Raw genomic sequence first — 14,416 nt, forward strand, 5'->3', positions numbered from 1 at the left:
CGTCATGCTTAGAGTTAGAAGTTTTCTTATGGATTGAGAGACTTGTGTCTCATAAGCATCTTCATCTCTCATTAGGAGATACATACAATGTGCACACTGACAGGTATCAGATGTCCTCCTACCCTGAATCTTTGCTTTCTGAATGAAAACCTGGGTGTCATTCGGTACTGTGAGATGGACAAGCCCACATCCACAACTTGCTTCAGATGCCACCCTCACCACATCCCTCCAGCCCCTGCACAAACCTGTAGTAGGTCTGGCAAGGCCCATATCTAAACCGCGCATGAAGGTACCAGGCTTACCATCAGGCTTTTCTACACTACAACGCCTCGTTTCCCTCCATTTCGAGGTAGATCCCATTGTGCTAAATCTGTGAGGAGGGCACCAGATGGCAACAAGCTGATACTTTATGCTGTAGCATAGTTTCTAAGACCAACCTTGACCTCATACTTTGGGAGTTTGTGAGCAGAAGGCACACGAAGTATCATATCCCTTTGATGGGACATGAGCAATTAAACAAATGGTAGCCCTGTTGCTATCACACTGGATCACCCTAGACTTGGATTATCATACTTCTTAGCCTGGTTATCCCCCCGACCGTATCCTAAATTTCACTTGAGATAATTTGAAATAGGCCTTTTTCTTGACAACTTTGACAAATCCCACCTTATCCCAAAGAAATCTGTATCTAGGCACAGACCTGCGGGCCTTGTAGAGCTCTATGGGAAAAGACTGTCCTTCAGGCACAGGCTTAGTAGTACCTAAGGTGCCTTTAAAATACAGATTCCTGAGCTCCAGTCTCAAGAAATTTTGATTCAGGAAGATTCAGTTGAGGCCTTAGAATCTGTATTCTTCAAAAGTTTATTTACTACTGGCTTTTCCACCCAACCATCACTCAACACTCCACCTCATTATATCTGAAGTATATTCATGTTAGGAGCTCATTGACCTAAACTGCACACCTATGAGCAATGCAGAAAGCTTCATCTTGCTCTCAGAATAAGGAAGGACCCATTCATTCATTCATTCATTTGTGCATTAGACATTATGCTAAAAGTCTATAGTGAAATAAATAATAAAATACAGTTCCTTTGGGCAGGACTGACTACATAATTTATAGGGTACAGTGAAAAATAAAAATGTGAACCGAACCGCCTTGTCCAATAACTTTTTTTTTTTTTTTTTTTTTTTTAAAGAGACAGAGTCTCACTCTGTTGCCCAGGCTGGAGTGCTGTGGCATGATCTCAGTTCACTGCAACCTCTGCCTCCTGGGTTCAAGTGATTCTCCCACCTCAATCTCCCAAGTAGCTGGGATTACAGGCATGTCCCACCACATCCAACTAATTTTTGTATTTTCAGTAGAGATGGGGTTTCACCATGTTGGCCAGGCTGGTCTCGAACTCCTGACCTCAGGTGATCCTCACACCCCGGCCTCCCAAAGTGCTGGGATTACAGGTGTGAGCAACTGTGCCCAGTGAAATTAAGATGCCTTTTCCCCTGTAAAATAGGGCTCAAGAAATATTAAGAATTTCAGGACAGCAACAGCAGAGCATTAAACGAAGCATGGGGCCCATCTGACCTTGGGCAAATCATGTTCATTTTGAGAATCCACTTATCTAAACTACATTCCTAGGAGCAGTAGAAAAGACAAGAAGTACTTCATTTTGCTCTCAGAACAAGGAGATCTCTTAGAACTATATCCATAATGCTGGCCCAGCCTGTGTAGGAAGAAGGAATCTAGAACATTCCCACCCGAGAAATGAAATTCCACTAACAGGCAAAAAGTGATGAGCCAATCAAAAAAAAATTAATGATCATTAAGAAACAGTCTCCATCTCAATCAATTCTCCTAGTTGAACTAGAGTTTGTACTTCTAATGAGTATGCTTAAAATAACAACAACAGAATAATAAATTAGCATTCTCCATTACTTTGCGGTTTTCCCAGGTACTATAGCTTTCTAGAAGCTGTAAAAACAAATCCTTAGAAATAAAATTCCCTCTTTGTTGAGCTGACCAGGGGATATGCAGGTGATATCCATGAAAAGGAAAGAACAACAGGTCTTCATTTCTACTTAACTCACAATAGCTTCTAATATCCTTTCTAATCTTAATAATATGCAAAAAAAAGTATGAAAAATTTCACTGAAGACAGCCAGGTTGAAACTCGAATTAATCCAAAGACACTTAATAAATGAGCTCTTTCATACTACAGAACATTATTCTTGTTAAGCCATTTGTCAAATTCATATGCCAACATTTCACATTAGTAATCATCATGATTCTATAATACAGAATTATGTAGTTTAAGAAGTTGATGGCTATTTTGTTGTATGGATTTGGGGATCTACACACCCAAGTCTTGGTATTTATTCCTATCCTTTTAAGATTAAAGAATTAAAAAAAAAATAAAGGATGCAGGCCAAAAGCATGACAGAAATGCTTGCTCTTCATAAACACAGTGCTTAACAGTTTTTTGTATGGATCATGACTGTTGAGGTTATTATATTAGCTGCCAAAGTGCCAAAGGCTTGGTTCTTCTACATTTACTGTTTCACTGTTGTTTTGCCTTATTCGTATTCAGACATAATACTTGGCTTCAGAAGATTATAAATAGCAATCAACAAAATTAAAATGAGCACAGCCAGCATACAGTATGTCGAAACTGTGGTAGAGGGGAAACAAGTTCTCTAAACAAAAGCACACACAGAGTAATAAAGGCTTTATAATGTTTAAAAAGGTACCGTACTCAGATGTTAAGGGATGTTTTCTCCTTGCACACAGAATAGGAAGAGCCAGGAAAGATGACCTCCCTAGCGCCGCAGCCATTTCTAGACAGCACTTGTACATTTAAGTTTCTTGCTCTGACACCATGTAAGAGTAGCAAAATGTGAGCCCTTCACATGTGACTGTGCAGTCAAAAGAAAATCTCACTGACTTTCAAGGAAAAGTAGAAAAGGGAAGTATCAGGGGAGTATCAGGTATAGAATCACAATTTTACACACTGAAAACAAATTTACAAACGAATGCAGTACTTGTCAAATTTACTAAAGAAAAATAATTTTGCTGAATTGAACACTATACTTTTTGGACTATAGTTTTATTGCAGTCCACTGACAAATGTAATATCCATTCGATAACAAAATTCCAGTTTATAGATTTTCTGAATACTGATAATATAACAAAATCTACGTCGAGTTGTTGTTTCAAACTTACCAAAACATCTCATACATACCTTAACCAGCAAAGCCTATATGACAGTTCTATAAACCATGACAGGGAAGTATTCTTCAGAATCATTCTTTTAAAAATACATTCAAGCCCTGGGACTTCCAAAGTGGTGAGCCTCGGGTGAGGGCCAAGCATGGTCTTAAAATAATTTTAAAACTCTCTGGGTGATTCTGAAACACAGCTAAGGCTCAGAACCACTGTTCCAGACAAATGGTTCTCAAAGTGTGGTCCCTAGACCAGACACGTCTGGGAACATGTTCCAAATGCAACTTTTGCAGCTCCACACACACATACTAAATTAGAAACTCACTGCGGAGAAGGAGGAGTTTAACAAGCCCTCCATGGGATTCTGATTCAACTTTGAGAATCGCTGTTTAGAGATGAGTTAGGTCAAAATCGTCTGTCTTGTAATTACTAAAACAAAACTACCAGACCTTTCCCCAGATTTTCTTGGATAGTTTCTATATTCATCATACAAATCAACATCAACCTTAGACATTTACTACTCCATATAAGGGCCTAACAGCCACTACTTTGGAAATGTTTCTACAGGCAATCACTTTTAGGATCTTAGCCTGCAGCTCTTTCCCTGGGTTAGAGCAGAGGTCAGCAAACTTTTTCTGTTAGGGTTAGACAGGAAATGGCTTCAGCTTTGCAGGCCACATGGTCTCTGCCACAAACAAGTGTCATATACAATACATATATGAATGGGTGTGGCTATGTTCCAATAAAACTTTATTTACAAAAACAGATGTCAGGCCAGATTTGGCCCAAGGGCTGTAGTTCTTAGAAACTCCTGAGTTTAAGAAATGATGACAGACTCGTCGGGAAAGCAAAACAAAACACAACATACCACTCCTCACCTATGAAGGCACACTCTTCTATGAGCACAAAACTTATCCAATCTGGAAGGACAGACTTCCTTCCAGATGAAGGACAGACTAAGGGAAAGGAGAGAAGGAGAAAGTGGTTCATTTACTCACTTATCCACATGGTAAACATTAAGTGCACAGTAATGTTTGGAACCAAACACCAAAGCCCTACCCTCACAGACCCAAGTTTAATAGAAGAAAAATACAGATTGGAGATGAATAAAAAGAAACAATGCTTTAATATTGATCAAATTGTTCTGAGAGTGTAGGGTTGATTGACAAGGTCTGAAGCAGCCATGAAACAGGTCACATTAGGCCTGGATCTTCAGGAATGAAGAGGATGATGCCTCTTGGAAAAAAGGGAGAAAAGTATTCCATGGGGAGACACCGAGTGCAGAGCCACAAAGGTCAGGATTAATACGTTAAAGAACAAACAGGAGATCAACATAGCTGGACCACAGGGACAATGGTGAGAAAGGGGAGACATAGGCAAATTGGAAAATAGGCAAATTGGAACATAGGCAAATTGGGATGTACCTTGTCTAAGAAGTTTGAAGTTTATGTGGATATGCAGTATTATAAAAGCTGAAACTGTCATAATCAGAACCTGTAGGAAAAAACACCCAATAGATCATTCTGGCTGTAGCATAAAGGACCAAATAGAGCATTGTAACTTCCTACAATATTAATTGACTAAACATAGGTCAACTTAAATAACAAACAGAGAGAGGCTCTCTAAAAAAAGAAAGATATTTTAGAAGAGAGCATTGCAACAGGAATACACTGCCATGGTAAATCATGTTTATATTCAGGGAGGTAAAGGAAGACAAAGTTTTAAAAGAATGAGGAGGATTACATAATTGCTTTGACATAATTATCCTTGGCTACAAAGATCAATAACAAGGGTGATGCCAGTCTAAGTTTGAACCGGCAGTTGGTGGGCAGATGTCCTTGCAGAAGTATTTTTTTGTAGAAGGTTTCAATGGCCTTTGTGCAAACTTGTGATTTCTTTGGTCTTTTGTAACTTTTTTTAAAATCAGGCATACAAGCATGAGAACCTTCCCTTCATAGCCTTCTGCAATGCTTAACAGACCCAGTGAAAGATAGAAGTTGATTGAACCGAAGTAGCGACTGGTAGAATGGATGAGAGGAAAAGTTTTACAAGGCTTTTCTGAACTTGCATAGACATACTTTCGTACTGGATGGAAGAGAAAGAGCTAAAAAAGATTCTCCTTGATCATTCGGGAGACTTTAGAAAAGGTCAGACTTAACTGAGACAGGAAATACAGCAGGAGGAGCAAGCTTGGATTACAAATATAAACCCTATTCTGTTATCAGTATGCTGAATTTCAGATGTCTGGGGACAGATAAAGAGGTGGTCTCAAATGTTTATTTCATAAAGTAACTTGTAGGGAAATCACTCTAAAAGCTTGGAAATAGAATGCAAACCAGACTAGTATTTTTAATAATCAAGTCATTACACACCTATTAAATGGAACGTATTTGAAACCAGAGTAAGAGGTCAAATGAATACATTCTTAGACAGTTATAAGGAGACTACTGCAAGATTTCTCCCTTCTATGTTTCAAGTAGTCCCTGTCTGGGGGTCTGGAGGAAGCCCACTTCCTCCTTTACTGATAAGTACGTCTGGAAAGATGAAGACTTATGAGCCAAACAACAAAAAAAAATTTGGTCCTCTCAGCCTTTAGACCTCTTTTGGTCTACTCCAAGTCAGAGTGGTCCTCCCAAGTTCAGCCTCTTCCTAGTCTACCTCTAGTGAAAAGACGCCAATGTCATGAGAGTACTAATACCCACGTCTCTGCTAAAGCAGGATAGTGAACAAGTACAACTTATACAGAAGGTCAAAGGGGAAAATTCAGGCTTCCTAACTGCAAGGAATGTAGGGCTAACAATTTAGGTTGTGAAAGGGGTTGGTTAATTGAGAAAAACAGACACCACATATCACAGAGCCCCAGCATCTGGTGTGCAGTAAAATATTTAATAAATAAATGAAGTAACTCTGTGGCACTTACGCTCACTTTCTCATCCAGTCTTAGAGCAGACATTTTCCATTTATTTAAGCCAGAAGAGATGTTAAATCAGAATAAACCAGTTTCTCTGAAAATGACAACACTGGTGTCAAAAAGGGTTCAAGGACAGATACCAAAAATATTACCTGTAAGTTTGGGTGCTAAGACTATAAAATACTTCATTCCTTTTGAAGACAGATCCCTGTATTTTCTACGTTTTCTGTAGGATACCAAAAATATTACAGCGATTAAGTTTGGGTGGAGGGATTATGATTTAATTTCTTTGGGGACATGTCTGTGTGTTTTTTAGGTTTTCTACAATGAAAGTACATTATGTTTGTAATTAAAAATAAAACATAACTTAGAGAAGGAGGTCTATGTGCTGGCTTCCACCTCCACTACTACCTCCTTAGTGCAAGTTACCAGTGTCTCCTGTCTACAGCAATGACCTCTTTCCTGATCTCCCAGCTTTCCCTCTTGACATTCTCCACATAGCAGACATAGTGCTCCTTTAAAATGCATTCTCCAGTGGGTTCCACTGCACTTTAAAAATTCAGTCTCAGGCCGGGCGCGGTGGCTCACGCCTGTAATCCCAGCACTTTGGGAGGCCGAGGCGGGTGGATCACGAGGTCAGGAGATCGAGACCATCCTGGCTAACAGTGAAACCCCGTCTCTACTAAAAATACAAAAAAATTAGCCGGGCGAGGTGGTGGGTGCCTGTAGTCCCAGCTACTCGGGAGGCTGAGGCAGGAGAATGGCGTGAACCCCGGGGGGGCAGAGCCTGCAGTGAGACGAGATCGCGCCACTGCACTCCAGCCTGGGCGACAGTGAGACTCTGTCTCAAAAAAAAAAAAAAAAAAATTCAGTCTCTATAGCCCTTGCCTATCTTTTTAAACTTCTCTCCTTCCTCCCCATCTCCCTCACACCCTAGTCCCCACCTCACTCCCACCCCCATACTCCATTCCTGCCATTACCCCACCACACACACACCCTCCGGTCCGACCACACTACTAAATATCCATTGGTAGAGCAAACCAAGCAACCAGAAACATGTCCCCAGACTTCAGCTCCATTCCAGGTTCAAATCATACATCATTTCCTCAGAGGAGGCTTCCCTCAGTGCCCTACCAGAAGTCACACTCTATACTATTTCTTTGTCTGCTCTCCATAGCACCAAGAAATGCAAATATTCAGATTCCAACTGGACTTTCACATTTGATAAGATGTCTGCCATGGCCCTCATTTAACCTCCATTGCTGAGCTACTTGGCAGAAACAATATCACAGAGAAACAATACCAGGCTTTGCCTCAAACCTCAGTATGTGTCTGTGTTCTCAAATTGTATTCCTAGCAGTGACGATCTGAAAATCACTGGCTGGGCTAAAAGCTAACTATACCCTTGAAGATGACACAGAATCCCTGGAATTTGGGGCATGAATATATCAATCCTAGAACTAATTTCATTTTTCTGGCATCTTGCCTAGACTACACATAGTTAATGTTTGAGGATTTCCAGTTCTCTCTAGGTACAATTATCCTTTCATTAAATTGCTAAAACCAAAGCTAGGAATCATGTAAGTAATGGAAAATTCCTTTATTACATCAAAACCAATCAGCGATTAGCACTAGGACTGAAACGTATCATGCTATACAAATATAGCTGAATAGCTATTTTTAGACTTATAAATTTGATGGAGGGAATAACTGAGAAAGTTCTCTATTTGATGGTGATGATGATGATAATGATGATTACTTAGAGACAGGGTCCTGCTCTGTCATCGAGGCTGGAGTGCAGTGGCAAGATCATAGCTCACTGTGGCTTGGAAGTCCTGGGCTCCAGGGATCCTCCCGCCTCAGCCTCCTAAGTAGCTAGGACTACAGGCATGTGCCACCACACTGGGCTAATTTTTTAAATTTTTTGTAGACAGGATCTCACTATGTTGTCCAGGATGGTCTCAAACTCCTGGCCTCAAGCCATCCTCCTAGCTTGGTCTCCCAAGTAGCTGAGACTACAGGCATGAGCCATCACACCCTATAGTGATGAACCATATAGTTCATCAATACACTTAATATCTATATTTATGTTATTTTGTTATAGTAGGTATAATTTATAGGAAAAATAATATATAACTTTTATATTAAGATAAAAACATTTCTGATCATGTAGCCATCTACTGAATGTTCTTGGGATATATTCTGGTCCCAGTTTTGAGAATAAACAAGCTATATAGCTGAACTATGTTCAGATCCTAAGCACTAGTTGAGTCCATCTCTAAAATATGTAGTAGAGAAATAAACAGGCACACAAAAGCTCTTAATGAAGCAAAAGGCAGGGAAAACACATTAGAACAGAAGTTCTAGGACTATTTGACTGTTAAAAGGGAATTCATTATATTCCAACCATGTGCATCACAGACTATCTCCCTCTAAGGGAGCTTATAAAATCTCAGTTATTTTCTAACAGATATGGAAGAGATATGGAGGGTAGATAGTGGGGTCTGGGACAGATTAGGGACAGAGGATGGGATGGCCCCACCACAATTCTTACCCCTTAAAATGGGAAATAAAATGACTTGCCCTGGAATAGTTTTACTCCTCATTGTGTCATAGTTGGGTGACAGAGGAAAGGAGGAGAGAAAGGAACAGAACAGTCTCTCTTTCTCATATTCAAATGCAGAAATCACTTTTTCCTGTTTTCTTCTTATGACTGATCATTAAGGCACTACTCTGGGTCACTGCTGAGTGTGGTACTCAGCATTAGAACACATTTTATGTCTAACTAGAATAGGAATGATCATTGCTAGTTAGGGACTTACCATCCCAGACCATGAGACCAGGACAGACAAGGGAATGGAAGACAGGTTTTCCTCAGTAAAATCCTGGGTCTTTGGGAGCTTCTGAGAAGGGCACTTCTTACGTTAATTTCACTAAGGGACACCTGGGTGGGACCTGAGCGGCTAGCAGCATGAACAGGCAAAGATCAGAGGTCAAACTATTAACACCAGAGAGCTCAGACAGCTTTTGTCTTCTCGTGAGTCCACTGAGGGCTCAGGAAGTGGAGTGCTACTAATCATGCTGGGGTGTTGACACCCAAAAAAGGAAGAAATGGGTTTCTCCAAGCTTTTGGGTAAGTAATCAGACTTCAAAGAACTTCATCCCTTTTGTAGAACAGTTTGTTGACTGTATGTGGGTTCTAGTCCCTACAGAACAAACTAGAAATAGGAATTTCTAGCCCTATACAAGCTTGACCCCTCACCCTTTCTTACTAGCGGATGTATCCTCAGGTTTGTCCCCTTCTAGCTTTGTTAGAATTTCCTGACTGGTTCCAATCATCTTTAACTCTTTTCAGGGCTGAGACGCACCTCCCTTGCCTTATGTACCTGCCTGAATTTCATATATCAGGCACGCCTTCATAGACCTGTGCAGATCTGCCACGGCAAGCTACGGAAAACAGCAAGTACATCAGTGAAGACTTGGATTACCAGTTATAAGGCAAATTTTGAACATATTTTACAGTTTGTCTATAAAGATACTGTCACTCATTCATGGTTAAATGGGCCTGCCAGGGTATGTGTCACAAATACTAAATTATGTTTAAAAGAAGGCTTTAAAAGCAATTATCTATCCAGAAATTCCAACTTTTTCAGTGAAGTATTCACCACTCAACAAGTATTTCCTTGTCTTTTTTCTTCCTCTGCATTACTGAAAGATTTTTATTCTTTTTATTTTGGTTTTGATAAGGAAAAATCCTTTGATGCCTCCGAGAAAGAATATTATTTTAAATGAGTTGTTTTTAATAAGTGTATATTTGAGCATGAAACAAGTCTAATACCAAACTAGGAAGAAGACATTTTTTCTGCCCCATTTGATTACAATTGCTAAATATTAGACAATACTTGTAGACCTACTATTATTACCTTGGGATTTACTTGGAAAAGTGCTTTCTCTTAAAACTGCTGGCCAAATTAATAGCAATGGAAATTGTAGCTATGATTACATGACATTTTGGACAGGTTTTCTTTGGTGGTACAGAGTTAGATATGTTTATGCAGCTGCTCTTGGCTTCAGTTCCTACAGACCCCTCTTTCGCTTTTTTTCTTTTATATGAGGAGCCATATGAAGAAGTTGACTTTCCACAATTTCTATCAAAAATGTTATTTTGCCAACACAAAACTACATTTTGAAAATGTTTCTTTACTTTTAAACCGATGCCTGATTGGAGAAGCCATCCTTCTCAGCACCCAAAAATGACGAGTACTAATTTTAAATTTTTGTTTAAATTTGTGTCTCCAATTTCAAGAGTAAATCCTGAACACGTTTGGGGTTGTGTTGCTTTTTCTTAACAAATAACCAGATAATCATAGTGTGACTATTTCCTCTAGTCAGTCTAAGTTCAACGCTGACCAAGGTTGATGTGAATGTCAAGATTAATTTTTCTCTCTTGGCTGTAACTGAAATCATAATCATCTCGAAAAGGCTATTAATTATGATATCAGTTCACCTACAAGCATAAAGTAGCTTTTCCAAGAATATCTCAGGAATTATTTTTAAAAAGAGAAAAGAAAGTACCCCTAACCTCATCTTGCAAATGGAGACCTAAATGTTAGGCTCAAGGCAAAATTCTACCAAGTAAACTTTAGAGTCAAGACCGAAGGTTAGTAAGAACACTAATTCTTGTCTTTAACCCCAACCTGAAAAGATTTTCTAAAAATCACACAAAAAGTCCTCTTCCCCGGTCTTCCTTAAGAACAAACTAGTAGAGTGAGGGCAAGGCTAGTTTAAAGACCTTTCCCAGCTGTACATTTCAAAGCTGATATGCATTGCAAAGAGAAAAGCATGCAAAGCTGCTCTCCTTACCGGAGGTTAAGGCATTGTGCCAGCTCTGTCACTACTATAACCATCTTCCGCAGGTGGAGAGCAGGGAACGCCAGGGTCCCAAGAAGTGATGAAAAGCGATAATCAGAGCTCCTACAAGAATCTTCCCTAAGCACTTTCTTCCGTGACACACTACTTTGTGGCATCTACGCGCTCTTCACGGCTAACCACAATCCTGTCATTTCGGCTCATTCATCCAACAGCTGCTGGAAGAACCGGGCTGAAGCGTGGGCAGGAGGAGGGGGATACCCGTGCGAGCGCTGAGCCGGCAGAGCGGCTGCAGCCCGCGGACTCCTCGGGCCCCGGCTGCTGCGCCGCTGCAGCTGACCGTGCGAAAGCCGCATGTTATTGGGTAGAGATCAGCTTTCCAGGAACAGGCATCAGCTGTGCACGAGCCCGGCAGCATCTCGAGACAAGTGCTAGCCGGTGTTGGTGCAAACCAAAGCTTGCTATGTGCTCAGAAACCGGCCCCAGCTACTGAGCATGCTCGGCTTCTTCCCAGCTGCTGTTATCAGAGCCCCTTAACTGTTGACTTCTGTTGATTTGAGAAAGGGAGAATGAAGGAGTGGGCACGAGGGTGCGATTCGGTGAAGGTAATAACTTAAATTTGCAAATGATCTCTTCCGTATCCCCGCCCCCCTTCCCCATCGCAAAAATAAAATTTAAAAAACAGAGTAAGGATACACTGCTCTGCACTTAAGAAATTTTGTATTGATAGGATGACAGAGATGTTTGAAACCTACCAGTAGCTTTTAGTCTTTAGCTTTCTCCCTGCCCAATTAAGTTGACTCCGGGATCCAGCTTGTGGTGTAAACTGCAAAAGGGTTTAATCCTAACAAATCACTGTTCCTCGAGGATTAAGTACAGAATTGCCTTCTATTTGAAGATCTAGGCAATGTGCCACAAATTAATTATCTCTGTACAATCATAATCTGCCTCCTACTAGACAACAACTTTCTTAAATATTTTATAAAGTAATTGTGCTAGTTTTGAAATTTAAATGTTAACCTATATTATAACATACATCTTGAAATTTAAGTCTTCCAGATGGTAAGCAAAATGCAAGCAAAGAATGCCTGGCTGATTCATGACTGTAAACACAAATCTTTTCTTGGGGGCTTGGTGGATGGCTAGTACCCCATAAATGTTCCTGTGATGATGAGTTGGTGAACGGATGGGTTAGATCATCTGTTAGTGGTGCTTACAGGAAAGCTGAAGTTCTTGAATTTGTTATGGACCCCTATACTAACTCTTGACCTTCTCAGCTATTTTGGGCTGGTCAATTATTTGAAGTTAGAAATACACTATACATTAGGTGTGCAATACGTAAGCAAATGGCCTTTAGGTACTATTTACATTTTATTATTTGTATTATGCCTCCTTTTCTTCTCTTTATTCAGCCCCCTAAGATGCCACTCTCTAAGTTGAGCCTAATTCAGAGCATGCTGTCTCAGCTACTACTGAAACCAGTAACATTAACTCTCTCCATGGTTTGCAGATAACAAAATTATTTCATTTTGAAAAACTTTTACCCAGTCATCTCTGCCAAGTATATGGAGGGTGAATCTGAGAGGCTTTCACAGCTGAAAGGGAGCCTGAAAGCTGGGCCTGTGAGAGCCCACACAGGACACGGGTGAGATGAAGTCAGGTATTGAATCCCTACCAGGTGTCTGTCTGGCCTGGCCCGTGAATCCAGTTCCTTGGGGCAGGAAAGTCCTCTTCTCCCCTTTTTCTCTGCCCCATCCTCTGGCTCTTTTGTTTGTTTTTTTGAGATAGGGCCTTGATCTGTTGCCCAGGCTGGAGTGCAGTGGCAAAAACACAGCTGAGACAAATGCTAGCTAGTGCAGTGTCAACCTCCCGGGCTCAAGCAACCTTCCTACCTCAGCCTCCCAAGTGGCTGGGACTACAGGCACACACCACTATTCTGGGCTGATTTTTTTTTTTTTTTTTTTTGTAAAGAAGGAGTCTCACCATATTGCCCAGGCTGGTCTCAAATTCTTGGGCTCAAGTGATCCTCTCTCCTTGACCTCCCAAAGCACTGGGATTACAGGTGTGAACCACTTACACCTAGCCTTCTTTCTGTCCTTTTAGGACTCAAGTGCTACCTGAGTACCTCCTGACTCCAGAGCAAGCCCACTCTGGCTCCCCTTCCCTGTGCCTTTTCAGTGATACTTTCTTCATTGTCTTCAGTTGAATCATACCCAACCATACCAGCAGCTTTGAATTTCTTAAGGGTAGAGACGATACTGGTTTTTTGGATCTCTATGTATAATTGTACACATACAATTACAACTATAATTGTATAATTGTATACATCTGTGCAGTTACTGGTTTCACATGTTATCAAGATTACATGGAGACACAGGAGGAAGTCCTTCTATTGTAATTACCACTTAGAAAATGGACAGAGTTAGTCTAGGGACATTTCATAAAGGAAGTGATTGCAGGAGGAGAAAGAACTTTTCAGTATAACCAAATCAAAGATTTTATAACTGGAAAGGAAGATGCAGACCTGCTAAGAACAGATAACTAGGGTGGGGCTGTTTTATAGGTTTCAATCCCTATTTCTCTGTCCCGAACAAAAATAGTAACAGAAGTGGGGCGACACAACTGTTCCTCCTATGGGCCCCATGGACTCATTCAAATTCATAGCAGAGATTCCTTATTCTATCTATCTCATTTACCATCTACCATTTCTTTCTTGCTATTTATTATATTGCAATGAACCTGGTTCTCAAGGGTTGCCCAAGGTGTTCTAATCACCAAAGCCAAGAATTTCTCAGTTTTGATGACAAAAATCATAATTATCAGTTATTTGCACCTTATTCTCTGCCAAGCACCACTAAAATCTTTACAACCATCACATTTAATTACCACATGAAGCATTTTTAGCAGCATTTATCACAATCTTACATTTTGAATTTATAGTATATAATAATGTGTTTGCTAACATCCAAACCATACAGGCACACAAACAATAATTGGTAATAGATAAGGACAGAGAATATCATCTTTAGCTGCCGATGAAACCAAGGCTTTGAGAGCCCAAGGTAAGATAGCTAATAGGTGGAACACGGTGTGAATTCCATCCTGTTTGGTACCAAAGTTCAACAGTCCTTAACCAGTCTAAATTATAGCCTCGCTCCACAAGAGCACCTTTTCCAAGAAAATATGGCTAAAGTTGAAGGCAGGGGCCAATTCCAAGTTGACTTGATGCCACTGGGACTCAGAAACCAATACCTCAAAATATAGCACTTCAACATGCTGAACCGAAGAGCCTCAAGGTCTGACCTTTCCCACCCCACCTCTAACCATCTCTCCCAAAGCACAGGATGGATCTGAAGTTCCTTTATCTGTTTAACATCCAGATCCATCAATGAGGATAGTGTTTTTTTTTTTTTTTATTCTCC

At 40.5% G+C, this 14,416-nt stretch overlaps 1 pseudogene; it reads left to right on the forward strand.

Annotated features, from left to right (window-relative positions):
- Nucleotides 1–1,211: 1,211 nt before the first annotated feature.
- The window catches only part of LOC129462316 (UDP-GalNAc:beta-1,3-N-acetylgalactosaminyltransferase 2-like), a 49,389-nt pseudogene continuing 36,184 nt past the window's right edge, over nucleotides 1,212–14,416 (forward strand).

This window comes from Symphalangus syndactylus, chromosome 2 (assembly GCF_028878055.3).
Source record: "Symphalangus syndactylus isolate Jambi chromosome 2, NHGRI_mSymSyn1-v2.1_pri, whole genome shotgun sequence".
Classification (NCBI taxonomy): domain Eukaryota; kingdom Metazoa; phylum Chordata; class Mammalia; order Primates; family Hylobatidae; genus Symphalangus; species Symphalangus syndactylus.